General features: G+C 40.9%; 1 protein-coding gene across 5 annotated transcripts in view; it reads right to left on the minus strand.

Moving 5' to 3' along the window:
- The window catches only part of CHRM2 (cholinergic receptor muscarinic 2), a 151,911-nt gene that overhangs the window by 59,656 nt on the left and 76,834 nt on the right, over positions 1-15,421 (minus strand). The window contains exon 1 of one of the 5 annotated variants that reach the window (XM_025929712.2): positions 13,231-13,674. The exons of the other annotated variants lie outside the window; for them this stretch is intronic. The gene's annotated coding sequence lies outside the window, so the exon portion shown is untranslated. Of the gene's footprint in view, positions 1-13,230; positions 13,675-15,421 lie in introns of those variants that run through there. 5 annotated transcript variants of the gene reach the window in all.

Here is a 15,421-nt window from a genome sequence, read left to right on the forward strand (position 1 = left end):
GTCGATCCATGTGAACTTTGCTTCTACTCCCCATCTCCAAGGATGCTACCTCCCTGGATTATCCGCGGTAGACTGCTCACCTTCTCGCTCTCTGTTCCCCTGTGTGGGAGAGACTTTTAACTTCTTTTCTCTCGTTCAGACTTACAACTAAACAGAAAAAACTTACCATTCTTACCATTTAACCCCTCTACTTCCACTTTGCCAAATGCATGCCTACCCAATCACTTTTTCAGAAGATTCTGGCTCTAGACTCATGACATTTTTATACACTTCTGATTCCACTAACCAGCTGGGTGATTTAAATGTCTGCACAGTTGACCCACTGACTGTCCCAGATTCCTTGACCTCTTCAATTCCACTTGCCCTCACTTCCCCTTGATTTCAGTGATCCACTCCCTTTGGCACAAGTTTGGCTTTGTAAAAATTCAGAATGACTCATTCTTTTTTTTTGTATTTTTTGTATTTATTTTTTTTTTCAACGTTTATTTATTTTTGGGACAGAGAGAGACAGAGCATGAACGGGGGAGGGGCAGAGAGAGAGGGAGACACAGAATCTGAAACAGGCTCCAGGCTCTGAGCCATCAGCCCAGAGCCTGACGCGGGGCTCGAACTCCCGGACCGCGAGATCCTGACCTGGCTGAAGTCGGACGCTTAACCGACTGCGCCACCCAGGCGCCCCAAGAATGACTCATTCTTTAAAAATCCACACCCGAAAGACAAATAATCCAGTGAAGAAATGGGCAGAAAACATGAATAGACACTTCTCTAAAGAAGACATCCAGATGGCCAACAGGCACATGAAAAGATGCTCAACATTGCTCCTCATCAGGGAAATACAAATCAAAACCACACTCAGATATCACCTCACACCAGTCAGAGTGGCTAAAATGAACAAATCAGGAGACTATAGATGCTGGCAAGGATGTGAAGAAACGGGAACCTGCTTGCACTGTTGGTGGGAATGCAAACTGATGCAGCCACTCTGGAAAACAGTGTGGAGGTTCCTCAAAAAATTAAAAACAGACCTACCCTATGATCCAGCAATAGCACTGCTAGGAATTTACCCAAGAGATACAGGAGTGCTGATGCACAGGGGCACTTGTACCCCAATGTGTATAGCAGCACTCTCAACAACAGCCAAATCATGGAAAGAGCCTAAATGCCCATCAACTGACGAATGGATAAAGAAATTGTGGTTTATATACACAATGGAATACTATGTGGCAATGAGAAAATGAAATATGGCCTTTTGTAGCAACGTGGATGGAACTGGAGAGTGTTATGTTAAGTGAAATAAGTCCTACAGAGAAAGACAGATACCATATGCTTTCACCCTTATGTGGTTCCTGAGAAACTTAACAGAAGTCTATGGGGGAGGGGAAGAAAAAAAAAAGAGGTTAGAGTGGAAGAAAGCCAAAGCATAAGGGACTCTTATAAACTGAGAACAAACTGAGGGTTGATGGGGGGTGGGAGGGAGGGGAGGGTGGGTGATGGGTATTGAGGAGGGCACCTTTTGGGATGAGCCCTGGGTGTTGTATGGAAACCAATTTGACAATAAATTTCATATTTAAAAAAAGAAAAAAATAAAAATCTTAAACTTTAGTATTCCACTGGCTCCAACTTAGTATCTTTACTCACTACCTTTTCTTCTAACACACAATCTTCTGATACATGATCTCCACTAGACCCTCTCTTTTCCTACCAGTTAATAATTTCCCCCCTAACCTCTTTTCCTCATTTCCATCTAGAAAGGAGTTAGACAACACTCCATAGTCCATTACTTTACCCATTGATGGATGTGGATCACTTGCTCCTTCCAATTGTGTAGAATCCTTCTTGGCAAGCGTACCACTGCTCCAGTGGCAGAGTTAACTACTGCCTGGGACTGAAGATTGCCATGGCAGGGAATGCCCTGCCATGAGGACTAGAACCATGATCAAGACAAGATCCCAACTTCACCAGGGTCCTCCTTAACCATCTCGCCACCCAAACTCTCTCAATAGCGGTTTCAAACCTTCACCCCTCTTCGCAATTTTCCCCAACACCCGCTATCGTCTCTAGTCTCTTACGTTGTCAGAAACTGAGGCCACAAAGAGAGAAAACCCTAATCATCCACCTTCACCACCCGCTGACTTCTCTCCCATCATACCCAATCTTTTCTCCTGACTCTGTGCAGGGCAACCTCTTCTAGCTGCACTCGACCCCACCACCAGATCCCATCAACTCCAGACTCCTCAAGGTCCTTGATCTCTGTTTCCTGATCTGTAAATTATAAATGATAACAATATCCTGGGGGAAATAATTTTCTTTAAAGAAGCAGAGCTTTTTAGCAGCAATTCCAGACAGGTTAACCAGTACAGGACATAACCGAAGACACCTCCTGGGCAGAAGGCCAAACCAGCAATGATGAAAGAACTATAATAAATTTTCCATGGACAAGACGGTGTTGTTACTTAAGTTTATAAAAATCCGTAATCACTTTACTGCACGTCAACATTAACCTTTGTTATTATCAAAGTAGAAACCCCCCCAATACCTCAATTACTGTATTATTTTTTCCTCAATTTTACATTCTATTTGAACATTTCTAACATTCTACTAGTCCCATCCCTAGATCATAAGAAAATGGGAGAGCTTAAGAAAAAGAGGTATACACACACCTTTTTTCTGATCAAATATCGGTTGAATTTTTTTCCTTTCTCAACAACCTCCACATCTTAAAAAATCATCCTAAACTGCCTTTGTTTTGTGAAGAGACATAGAGAAAGTGCACACAAGCATGGGAGGAGCACAGGGTGAGAGAGAGAGAATCTTAAGCAGGCTCCATGCCCAACCTGGAGCCTGACAGGGGGCTCAATCTCATGACAATGGGATCATGAGCTGAGCCAAAATCAAAAACTGGACACTCAACCGACTCAGCCACACAGGCACCTCCTAAACTACTTTGACAGTGAGTAATTTCATGGTTTTCCAGCTACTTTCTGGCTTTCGACATAAGATGGGCTGACCCCTTCCTCAGTCTACTGGGACAGTGATGGTTTGCTCAGATTTTCACTGGGAATGAGAAGCAAACCTGATTTGGCTGACATAAAATGGCACATTTTCTTTGGGCAGGAATTTAAATAGAAGGAATCCAGGGATTATTATTATTATTATTTTTTTTTTTGCTACCCTGGGCATACAGTCTGTCTTAGAAAGTAACTGTAATAATTCTACCCATCACCATTCTGTGTCTGTAACTAAGAACCTAGAAACTGACAAGAGTGAACCAGAAGGCTCTACAGAGTCAGTAAGAGGCCTTTGAGGTCTTTTCCTTCCTCTTTGAAGAAAAAGGCTTCCTCCAGAAATATTTCCATACCTTTCCGCCTTTAATTTGAATGCAGATCATTATGTAAGTATTTTAAAATTGCTATGCATCACCATCTTCAAGTGATTTATAAATATATTTACAAAGTAGTAGCAGCATTCTATTTGTAGTAAATTTGAATGTAATACAGCACAGAAAAGAGAGGTACCAAGTTAAGGTATACATTCTGTATTGGGAGTTGCAGATAAAGATAAAACCAAGTTGAACCAAAATCAACACCAAAAATCTCAATTTCCTATGTTTTCAGTTCCAAGAAATTAATTTTCTGAAATGTAGCAGCTAATATCAGTAAAAACTCTTTAGATTATAAACCTTTTGAGGGAAGAGCTATGTCTTATGTATCTTCCTATCTCCTTTTGCTCTGCACAATGCCTGATTTGCGGGCACTCCAAAACTGCTTTACAAATTATTACAAAAATGATTTAGCATAATTTATCAGTTTATATCATTAGATTTTGCTTCCAAGTTCAAACTGCCTGAAGGCCTGCTGATTACATGACCCATATGCTTTGCTTTCATACATCACTTTTTATCTTCATAAGCATTTTATAACTTGATTTTCAGAAAAACCTTTGAGATGGGTTGTTATTCTCATTTGCCAGCTGAGGCAACTGATTCTAAGAGTCGAATGATTTACCTGATGTGAATTTAGCCAGAAGCAAAGCTGAGACAACAGTCTCTGCCTCAAAGTTCCCAGTCTGGGTCTCTTTCCATTTCAACGTACTGTCATTTTCATTCCATAAAATACAATTTATGCAAGGTCAGAATAATTCACCCGACTCTTGGAGGTCATCGGGGTCAATATGGAAGAATATTCATACAGCATCATGTCACGGTGCTTAAATTCTTTGATCTTATTTCCAAGCTGGGTTTGAACCTTTCGTTACTAGTAGCATAATCTTGGGCAATTATTTAAACTTTCTCATCTCTGTCATCTTCTTCGCTAACAAAAGCATAATAATATTTACCTTATTATTTTTCAAGGATTAACTGAGATACTGTAGGAGATAAATGACCAGGCCCACAGCAAAGTGCCCCATCTATGACTGCGGAAAGGTAATCACTGATAATAGCAACAAGGAAACAGTTTCTTAAAAACGGAGGTGAGAAAGTCTCCAGGAAGATTTTCCATTTTACACATGTGACTGACACCAAAGTCAAGGCTTTTGGGTTTTGTTTGTTTTCCTGACCATTTCCTCTCTCCTAGCTGACCTCCCTCTTACCCAGCACCCCCTACGTACAAATACACCATTTCTTGCACTTCTAGTCTGCATCATTCTCTTAGAGCTTCTCTCTGTGTGCTTATCCACACCTGCAAATCCATGCCTACCGACAGGTATCTTTAGATGCATGGCCTACTCAGTGGCCTAGAGGATGTAACTGCTGAGCTGCCATCTTCCGGCATTCCTTCCTATCAGAGGCTCCCGTTTCCATGGAGGAAACCGACTTGGGGGACCACGTTGGTCCTCTTCCTGTAGCCGTGGCTGGCAAGAGCACATTGACGCATCTAAAAGTCCTACACGCCACAGAGCTGTGCGTGATTTTCAGTTTGATCCAACTTGGTGTTTAAATATGAGTCCAGATATCCCTTTTTGCAAAACAAGAAGGTGGTATCTATAGGTATTCAACTCTCTGAAAGAAGTCTATTCGCCAATGGTTTTCCTTGTGTTTATGAGTATGCACACTCTCCTTCTGTGGCATTTAGCTTGGGATAATTTTGTGTTCTCTGTAGGTAAGCTTACAGGCCATCTTCATCTCTGTTCCATTCTCCTGCTGAGTTCCTGTGAGATCATCTGACACTATATCGATTTAAAACATGATACTATGTTTAAAAGCTTGTTGGTTCTTACCTCTGCCTGTCTTTCTTTCTTTCTTTCTTTCTTTCTTTCTTTCTTTCTTTCTTTCTTTCTTTCTTTCTTTCTTTCTCTTTCCCTCTCTCTCTGTCTCTTCCTTCCTTCCTTCCCTCCTTTCTTTCTTTCTTTCTTTCTTTCTTTCTTTCTTTCTTTTCTTTCTTTCTTTCTTTCTCTTTCCCTCTCTCTCTGTCTCTTCCTTCCTTCCTTCCCTTTCTTTCTTTCTTTCTTTCTTTCTTTCTTTCTTTCTTTCTCTTTCCCTCTCTCTCTGTCTCTTCCTTCCTTCCTTCCTTCCTTCCTTCCTTCCTTCCTTCCTTCCCTCCTTTCTTTCTTTCTTTTCCTTCCTTCCTTCCTTCCTTCCTTCCTTCCTTCCTTCCGGGCATTTAGTTTGAGATATTTTGTGTTCTCTGTAAGTAAGCTTTCAGACCATCTTCATCGCTGTTCCATTCTCCTGATGAGCTCCTGTGAGATCATCTGACACTAAATAAATTTAAAACACAATACTACCTTTAAAAGCTTGTTGGTTCTTACCTCTGCTTGCTTGCTTGCTTTCCCTCCTTCTTTCCTTCTTTCCTTTTTTTCTTTTTGTGATTGCAAGAACCTCTTTTCCTCTTGCCCTAAAACGTTCCCCAAAGATAATATCAAGTTGAAGAATCGCTGATTGAAGAACTGAGTTTTGGTCAATGAAATATTAGCTTCGCATAGATGCATACAGTAACATAATCAGAGAATTCATATTACAATGCAAAACGTCTTAGGTCGCCTTAGTAAAGAAACCAAAAAATACTAACCCGGTTATGTTCCTATTGTATATTTTGTTTTCACTCTGGGGGGGGTGGTGGTGGGAAACAGTAATTGTAAGCTGAATTGTTTCCACTAGAAATGAAAGAAACCGATCAGGAGGCTACATTGCATCAGGAATAGTTGAAGGCATAGAATAAAAGGACCACATGCGAAGAGATAACATGTCTAAGGGGCGTTGGATTTATTCTGCACGGCCCGAGATATCACCTCAGTGATGGCTGGATGTCACCAGGAGACCGATGCCAGCTGAAAATAAGAAAGATCCCTGATGACGGGTGTGCTCCTGTAATGGGATGGGCCGTGCTACAAAACCATGAGCTTCCGGAAACTGAAAATGTCCACAGAAAGGCCGAATGCCTGTCCGCTACATGAACTGAACACAGAGCCCCTATGGGAGCTGGGCTTCGTGATCTCCACGTTCCCTTCCGACCCTCAGAGGCTATGATTAAAACGGAAAGGTGACCACATCGCGTCTCCCAGCACGCAGCGAAGACTCTGACAGAGGTTAGACACCGACGGGAAGGACAAAGACAGATTTTGAAGGGAGAGAAAAAGAGAGAGAGAGAAGAAAAGAACTAAATGGAAAAAAGAAAAAAAAGATCCTCCAGTACATTGTCTGTGGCCGCCCCAGTGAATGCCTGCAAACCAGCAAAGCATGAGACAAAATCAAAGAGGAGAAAGAGATTTGGGAAAAACTAAATTCTTTCTCTGCATTCCTCTTCACCCCAGAGGATGATGAGCAAACGGCCTGCCCTGGGGTTATTCTTCCCCGACGGTGAAGGTGAGCCTCTGTCAAGGAGTGATGTGTTAAATGAAAGGGTAAAGGGACAAGAGAACTAAAAATGCCAGACATCACAGAAAAAGGACGCGAGTTCTGAAGGATGAGACAGCGGCACTTTGGGCTTCCTGAGGAAAACGTGTTTTTATCTTTCAAAATAGGCACTTTGAAAACGGAGTCCTGCAGGGGTCCCGGGTTGTTACTGGGTCCTCCAGGACCAGTGGCCAGGAGCACTTCCTAAGGGGTGGAGGAAGATGAGCTTCTGGAAGCTGCCAGGACACAAAAGGCTGTTTTTTCCACACATGAAGCAGAAGTCAGATGAGGGTCTTCCCAGGGAAGTTTCCAGCTCCCACGGAGGGAGAGGATCTTTGGGAAGATGACAGTGGGTCCCCATGAGAGAAAAACAACGGACCTGAAATACGGCATTTTTATGCCATTGTCTTACTAGGGTAACGTGCAAAGACCTATGCTAGCCGTTCAAAAGAAAGACTGCCACAAAGGATAGCTGGACTCCTTGCACCCTCAAGGCCTCCTCCTGCTGAGGCTCAGCTCAGTCTTCAGAGGCTAAATAGGGGTTTTCAATTCATTTTTTTCCCAGTAAAACCTCATCACAGGCTTTAAAAAAGAAGATACATTTTTTTCATTTTTTGAGGAACCTCCATACCGCCTTCCACAGGGCCTGCACCACTTTGCATTCCCCCCAACAGTGCATGAGGGTTCCTCAAACAATAAAAACCAGTATGACTTTATGATCCAGTAATCCCACTACTGGGTATCTCCCCGAAGAAAACGAAAACACTGATTTGAAAAGACATATGTACTTCCATGTTTATTATAGCACTATTTACACCAGCCAAGATATGCAATCAACCCAAGTGCCCCTCCATAGATGAATGAACAAAGATATCTATGTATAGATAGATACATCACGCACATATATAGTACTATCACACCCTATATATATACATATATATATATATATATATATACACACACACACACATATAGTGGAATATTACTCAACCATTAAAAATGAAATTGTGCCATTTGTATCAACATGGATGGAACTTGAGAGTATTATGCTAAGTCAAATAAGTCAGAGAAAGGCAAACATCATAAGATTTCACTCCTATATGGGATTTAAGAAACAAAATAGTAAAAAAAATTTTTTTTTTTTAATTTAAAAAAGGGGCACCTAGGGAGCTCAGTAGGTTAAGCTCCTGAATTTAGCTCAGGTCATGATCTCACGGTGCGTGAGTTCAAGCCCCACCTCAGGCTCTGTGCTGACAGCTTGGAGCCTGGAGTCTGCTTCAGATTCTGTGTCTCCCTCTCTCTCTCTCTCTCTCTCTCTGCCCCTTCCCGCTCATCCTGTCTCTCTCTCTCAAAAAATGAATAAAACATTAAAAAAAAAAAGAGAGAAACAAATGAACAAAGACAAAAAGTGACAAACAAAAAACCAGACTCTTAAATGCAACTGGTGGTTGCCAGAGGTGGGGGGTGGGGGTGGGGGGGGTGGATGGGTGAAACAGAGGAAGGAGATTACGAGTATCCTTATCATGATGAGCACTGGGTGAAGTACAGAATTGCTGAATCTCTATATTATACACCTGAAACTAATATAACACTGTATGTTAATTATACTTCAATACTAAATAAGTAAATAAGTAAATAAATAAGATATACAAGGAGGGAGGAAAATTCAAGCAAGTTTTTGTTTAAGACAAATAAAACATGGCAAGCAACTCCAATAAATAAGTAAATAAATAAATAAATAAATAAGATACAAAGGTCCATGGTTAGGCCTAGGAAACTGAGGCTCCAAGAGGTGTACTTATTAGCCCAATGTTACTCAGGTAGAAACGGACAGAGCCAAGGTGTTAACACTGTACTGTCTGATTCGTTCTAGAACCAGCACTTACCTCTCTAAACCACAAGTATAGTTTTGGCAAGTATGGAGAAGCACCCACTACGACTGGGATACCTCTCCATCCGAACACTGGGCTCAAAGATAACAATGACAAATAATAAATTAAAATAAAAAGCAAAGGGAAACCTGGGTGGCTGAGTCAGTTAAGCGTCTGACTTCAGCTCAGGTCATGATCTCACAGCTCGTGGGTTCGAGCCCTGCGTGGGGCTCTGTGTGGACAGCTGGAGCTTGGAGCCTACTTCTGATTCCTTCTGTGTCTCCCTCTCTCTCTGCCCCTCCCGTACTCATGCTCTCTCTCTCTCTCTCTCAAAAATAAATAAACAGTAAAAAAATTTTGTGGGGGGAGCACCTGGGTGGCTCAGTCGGTTAAACGTTCGACTTGAGCTCAGGTCATGATCTCATGTCTCATGAGTTCGAGCCCTGCGTCGGGTTCTGTGCTGACAGACCAGAGCCTGGAGGCTGCTTTGGATTCTGTGTTTCCCTCTCTCTCTGCTCCTGCACCACTCATGCTCTGTCTCTCTTCTCTCTCAAAAATGAATAAATATTAAATTAAAAAAATGTTTATTAAAAAAGTTTTAAATAAAATAAAAAGCAAAGAAAAAATCTCAGTGATTATAACATGGCACTCACCTTGACTCTGCCTTGAGTTACATATACGTTTTTGGCAGACCAGTCCAGACATATTTATAGGTTCAAAGAAAAGCTAAGGAAGGTATTAATAACAGAGTGTAAAAAAAAGATAAACTTTTCAAGCCATGAAAAGACAGAGGAAACTTAAATGTGTATTACTTAGTAAAAGAAGCCAAGCTGAAAAGACTGCATGCTCTATGATTCCAACTCTGACATTCTAGAAAAAGGCAAAACTATGGAGGCAATTAAAAGAACCATGGTTTCCAGGAGGTTGGGGGTGAGGGTTGAGGGACAGATAGGCAGAGCACAGAGGATTTTTAGGGCACTAAAACTTGTATCTGTAGGACTCTGTAATGGTGGATACATGGCAGTATATATTCACCCCAACCCACAGAATGTACAACACCAAGGCTGAACCAACCCTCACAGTTGGGTGATGACGATGGTCCGGTGTGGGGGCATCGACCGTAACGTGCCACCCTGGAGGGCTAGACTGATACCAGAGGAAACCATGCACGTGCGGAGGCAGGGGACTTACGGGAAACCGCTGTACCCTCCTCTCAACTTTGCTGTGATTCTGAAATGGCGCTTAAAAAAATGAAGTTTTTAAAATTGGGGGAAAAAAGACAAACCTCTCCCTGAGTTGTATGGAAGAAATGCATATGGAAAGTTTCCCTTATTGTCCAGGTTAGTGCACTCTGCTTTGCTCCCGTCACCGTCATCAGTTTGAACGTCTTGTTCACAATAATAATATAGAAATTGGACAGTCATCCACACTCTTCTCTCAACCAGCGGGAGGTTCTTGATAAATCAGAAGACTTTTCAGAGCTTAATTCTCCTCACATGATGGTGGTGCAGGGTGACGTTATATCTTAGGCACCTTTTGGTCTAGGAAGTAAATGATACTATTTGTCTCATTTTTGGTTTTGTTTTGTTTCTTAAATTCCACACATGAGTGAAATCATTTAGCTTTCTCCGACTGACTCATTTCGCTCAGCATTATACCTTCCATGAGAACAAACTGGGATCCCTCCATGAGAACAAACTGGTGGTTTCCAGAGGGGATGCATGAAGTAGATGAAGGGCATTAAGAGGACACTTACCACAGTGAGCACTGAGTAACGTACAGAATTGTGGGATCGCTATATTGTACACCTGAAATTAATATGTTAATTATACTGGAATTTAGAAAATGAATTTAAAGAAATTAAATTTGAAAAAAAAAAAACCAGAAAAGGTAAATGATTCTAGATGTTGGTTGAAACGGCTCATGGAAGATTCTGAATGCCAAGTTAAGGTGTCTGGACGTTATCCTGCATATCATGGAGGAAGGGTTTTAAGCCAGAGGCTGATATAATAGTGGTAGTATTTTTGGAAGATTAATCTCATAACAGGATGCAGGATGAATTGTACTAAGAAAAGCTTAGTGTTACGAAGTTCAGATAAGAGGTTAATGCAGTAAACCCGGGCCTGAGCAGATAAGGAGATGAACCAGAGCCCTGTCCTGGAGTCTTTCCGTAGGACTGTATTATTAGCTGGGCAGGGTCAAACCCCTGTTCTACTTGACAGTCCTTCAAATGTCAGGGAACAATATGCTTCTACTTGGTCCCTGCTTGTCCAGGTTAAACTTCCTCAGTGTGTCAGCTGATCCTCAAATGCGCATTACTTAACGGGCAGAGATATTTCAAAGTCAAGCAGACATCTTATCACTTATTGGCTGTGTTATATAACCTTCCTAATTCACATTTTGTTTCATGCACGACGCGCAAACAAGAATACCCAACCCCCGGGGTTTTGGAAAGGATAACATTTGTATCTTATCCTTTTATTTTATTTGTAGTTTATGGTTTGGAGCCTAATAAATCTTTAATAAATCGTGTTGAATTTTATCTTCGTGCCAGCCTATTTGTCTCCTCTGGAAACGGTCCAGGTTGTGAGTGCTTTTCTTAGTTTGTGATTCAGAATTAACAGTGATGATTATGATGGCTAACTCACTTTGGGCCAGGTTCCATTTTTGAGCCCCTGGGCTATGCTCTTAAGCCTCATGAAAACTCTATAAGCCATGTACTACGGTTAATTCCATTTTGCCCTTGAGGAAACTAAGGCACTAGCTGATTGAGGAACTTCCCCAAACTCACAGGACCAGAAGACCGTCACAAAGCTAGGATTTAACCGGCAATCTATTTCCGGAGTCTACATCCTGAACCACCATACAAGGTTTCCTGTGCAGGAGTGGTCTGTCAGAGAGTGGGACTGCTACCTTCTTGTTCAGGTCACTTCCTAAGATTGCACTTACGGCTTTACGACATCTGAATCACGCAACAGATTTGATTTTGTCATCAAATTAAGTGACTCTTTCATACAAACTGCTATATGACTTCTTCCTATTTGGTTTATTTTTAGAATATTTGTGTGTAGAATATTATCTCAAGTACCACCTAGCTCGTTTTGGCTCATTATTTAAACCTACTGATGTTGCTTAGATTTCTGACTCCAAATTGTAAACGTGTTACATTTGTTTTGTTTTGTTTTTGTTTTTGTTTTCCCTGAGGCTTTTTTTCTAGGTTTCCTCTTGGCCGTTAATAAATGTGTTACAAAGCCTAAGAACCAAGCACAGAACAAAACACAACTGGTTCCCAAACACTGATATGCAATCAACATTCTCTGGATATAAATGTATTTCTGGCTATGGACTCACTTACAGAAAACTTCTTACATTCCACAATACTTAATTATCACTGTCAGTCCAGTTTCTCCTGTGAAACTTCACGAAACGCCAATTTAAACTACATGAAAATGTGAGTTTTATTCCTGCCACTGTACCCGTTACATGACCTTTCCTTAATTCATTGAAGTTAAATGAAGCTCTGTCTCCTCACGTGGAAAATGTAGATAGTAAGTTCTGCTATACTTATTTTGATGTTTCTGTTGTTGTTACAAATGCAAGAACATCTAACGCTATTTACTTGCTATGTCAATCCCCAAATTGTATTTTAGAGAAGAAAATGTAATAACACTTACACAGAATGCTACCATACGAGAAGTCCTTTTGCATGTTTTTTTCTCAGTTAGTTGGGGCAAACACAACTACACGACAAGTTGGGGTTGTGTAGTTTCTTGACACAACCGGTTAGTTGGGGCAAAGAAATACTATCTTTACAGATAAAGAAACACTGAAGCCACAGGGGTTAATTTCCCAAATCTACATCACTTGACCAGGGCACACTAGAACTTGAACTCAAGTCTGTTGAAGTCAAGTACACAGTATTGTTACTCAAACCAGTAAAGCCCAGAATGAAATTACAAGTTCAGTGGGCTCTCCACCTGTGGAAACCTATAAATGGAGAGGGGAAAATCGTCCTTCTTCTAAAAGGAAACAGAACTCGTTCTCATAAAGGGAAAAGAGTCATGGGATTTGCATTGTATTTTAAGAGCTCCTGTGTGGTCCCTTCCCTTCTCCTGCTGTCCCCTTCCCTGTGGGGACCAGCTGGTGGATGCCTATGATGGCCAGTGTCGCCCAAATTAGAAGTCCAGAATGCTGTCAAAGGAATCTAGGAAGGCAGTTTTCCTCAACTAAAATCATTGTGTCTGGTGGTCCTGCTCCCAGAACTGGAACTATTTACTCATTCGACAGCTCCATGACCCTATTCTAAGGGCGAAACAATGTTCCAAGCAATGGACTATTCCAGAGTAGCATGGAGACCGTATTCAGATTCTACAAGAAGCAGAAGCAAGGGCCAGGCTATTCAACCCCATTCTGCCCAGCTGGCCACTTCCGGCCTCCAGAAATGCCCTCCGCTCCCCTCTCGCAATCAGTGAAGTGCACTCGTCCAGTGACATTCCTAGCCCTACCCGTGACAATGCCGATACTCACCATCACGAAGCCTTCAGGCTCAATCTCTGTTTATTTCTGGGCCAACCACTCGATTAGAGAACAACCCCAGGAGATCCTCCCGCGTGACACTTCATACCAGAAATGTCATCACCGAGCACGTGTGTGGTAATGAAAGCAAACCTGAGTTGTTTCTCGCACCTACGTGATACGCAACGGTCATGTCTGAGGTCAAGTGTGATTCCAAGACCTGATTCTCTATTTTGCAATCCCATCTCATGTATTTATGTCAATCAAAAGAAAATTCTTTATGCTTCTTCATTTGGATAAGTGCACAAGGCTCATTTTCTCATCAGCTTACTTGAAAACCTAATTATACTGAACCAGATGTTGTGTTTTACGCCAATGGATGTGGCGAGCAGTTGGTTTTTGACAACGACAAAATGTCAATTCAAACTGCTTAGACTTTACCCTGGGAGCTGGAGTCCAGTGCAATCACAATCATTGCCTCATCTCTTATTTTTAGCTTATTAAATAAAAAAGGTGACCATCAGTGAATGTATTAGAATAAAGTGAATCTACACGCAAGACAGAGCTCAGAAAAGTCATTCGTATCTAAAAAAAAAAAATCATTGAGAAATGACATAGCTTTACTAAATTCTGAAATGAGTTCTTAGGTTCAGTGCGGCTTCTTGTTCATTCATAGGAATTAAGGTGAGAAAAAAGGAATTTTTACTATAGTCTAAATTCTCTGTAATTCTAACATTATTCTAACTGCCCTGAACCTGTATGTTTGAGTCAATGAGGATGATGCCTTCATTTATGTGGCCAATGAAAACTGTGATCATTCTTTCTATAGATCACTGAGTAAATCAGAAAGAAAATATCAAAATCTACCTATTTTCATTCCAGTCAAAACCTCTGCCTTTGGGCCAGGAGACAATAAGAAAAGCTGAAGTGTATTAGTATTCAGAACGTAATGAAGTGCAATGTACTCCTGGTTTAAATCACTGAGCTTATAAGAAACTCTATTCATGTTGACTGGCTTAATAGAAACGGTTTGATCTTGGGGCTTGAAGGCATGTGTGACCTTGATCTGTTTGAAATAGGGCAGATTACAGAATCGCAGTAACACAACGTCTCCAGCTATATTCAGACACCTCAATTTAGAGCCTTTTCAATTTACAAAAAAAAAAAAAAAAAAAAAGGAAGCAGAGACATAAAGGGGTAATATAGAAGAAAATGCCAAACGCACTATGAGAACCTATACAAGCATGTTGCAGATATGTGAAAACTATAATTGATTTTCTGATTATGAGGTGGCACAAAGTAATTGTAGAGAATTTACGTAGAGAAGCAAAGCAAAGAAAGTGGCCGTTGTACTTAAGTTGTGTGTTACTTCCTTTCTTCATTTCTATGTATACACAAAACTCAGAAACACAAACACACACACAAAGGATCTTAAACGAAGTACTATGACCAACTTGTAATCTGCCATGAGGTATCTGGCAGAGCAGAAATGTCCAGTTTCCCTGGCTCTTTTATCCTTCCAAGGAAATTTTAGAATTGACTTACAAAGTTACATGAAAATTACTATTAAATATTTTAATTAGAATTTCCCTGAGTCTAACGCACAACTAAAGGAGAATAGATATCTTTAATATACTGTGTCCTTAGCCTTGAATATAAATTGAATCTCCATTTATTGAGATCATTAATGCCTTTTACACAGTTTCATGATTTTTCGTGTCTTGCCATTTTTTTTAATTTCTAGATTAAGGATACTCTCTGATACTACAGTAAATAATGTCCTCTTTGAAATTGTATTTTTTGGTTATTTGTTGCTGGGGCAGAGAAAGGCAACTTCCTTTTGGCGTATTAGTCTTTTGTTCAGTCACCATACTATAAACTCTTCTATTATTTCTAATAATTTATCTGGAGATTGTTTTGTGTTTCCTGTGTAAAAAAAATTATATTACATGTAAATAATGAGAGGTTTATTTACTACTTGATTTTTTAAATGTTTATTTATTTTGAGAGGGAGAGAGAGCACAAGAGTGAGCGGGAGTGGGACAGAGAGGGAGATAGTGAGAGAAATCCAAGCAGGCTTTGTGCTTGAGAGCAGAGGATTTTGGAGGAGCTCACCACAGAGCCCCACACAGGGCTCGAACTCTTCAACTGAGATCATGACTTGAGCCAAAATCAAGAGTTGGACACTTACTGAGCCACCCAG

Source organism: Puma concolor, chromosome A2 (assembly GCF_028749965.1).
Source record: "Puma concolor isolate L17-30 chromosome A2, mPumCon1.1.hap2, whole genome shotgun sequence".
NCBI lineage: Eukaryota > Metazoa > Chordata > Mammalia > Carnivora > Felidae > Puma > Puma concolor.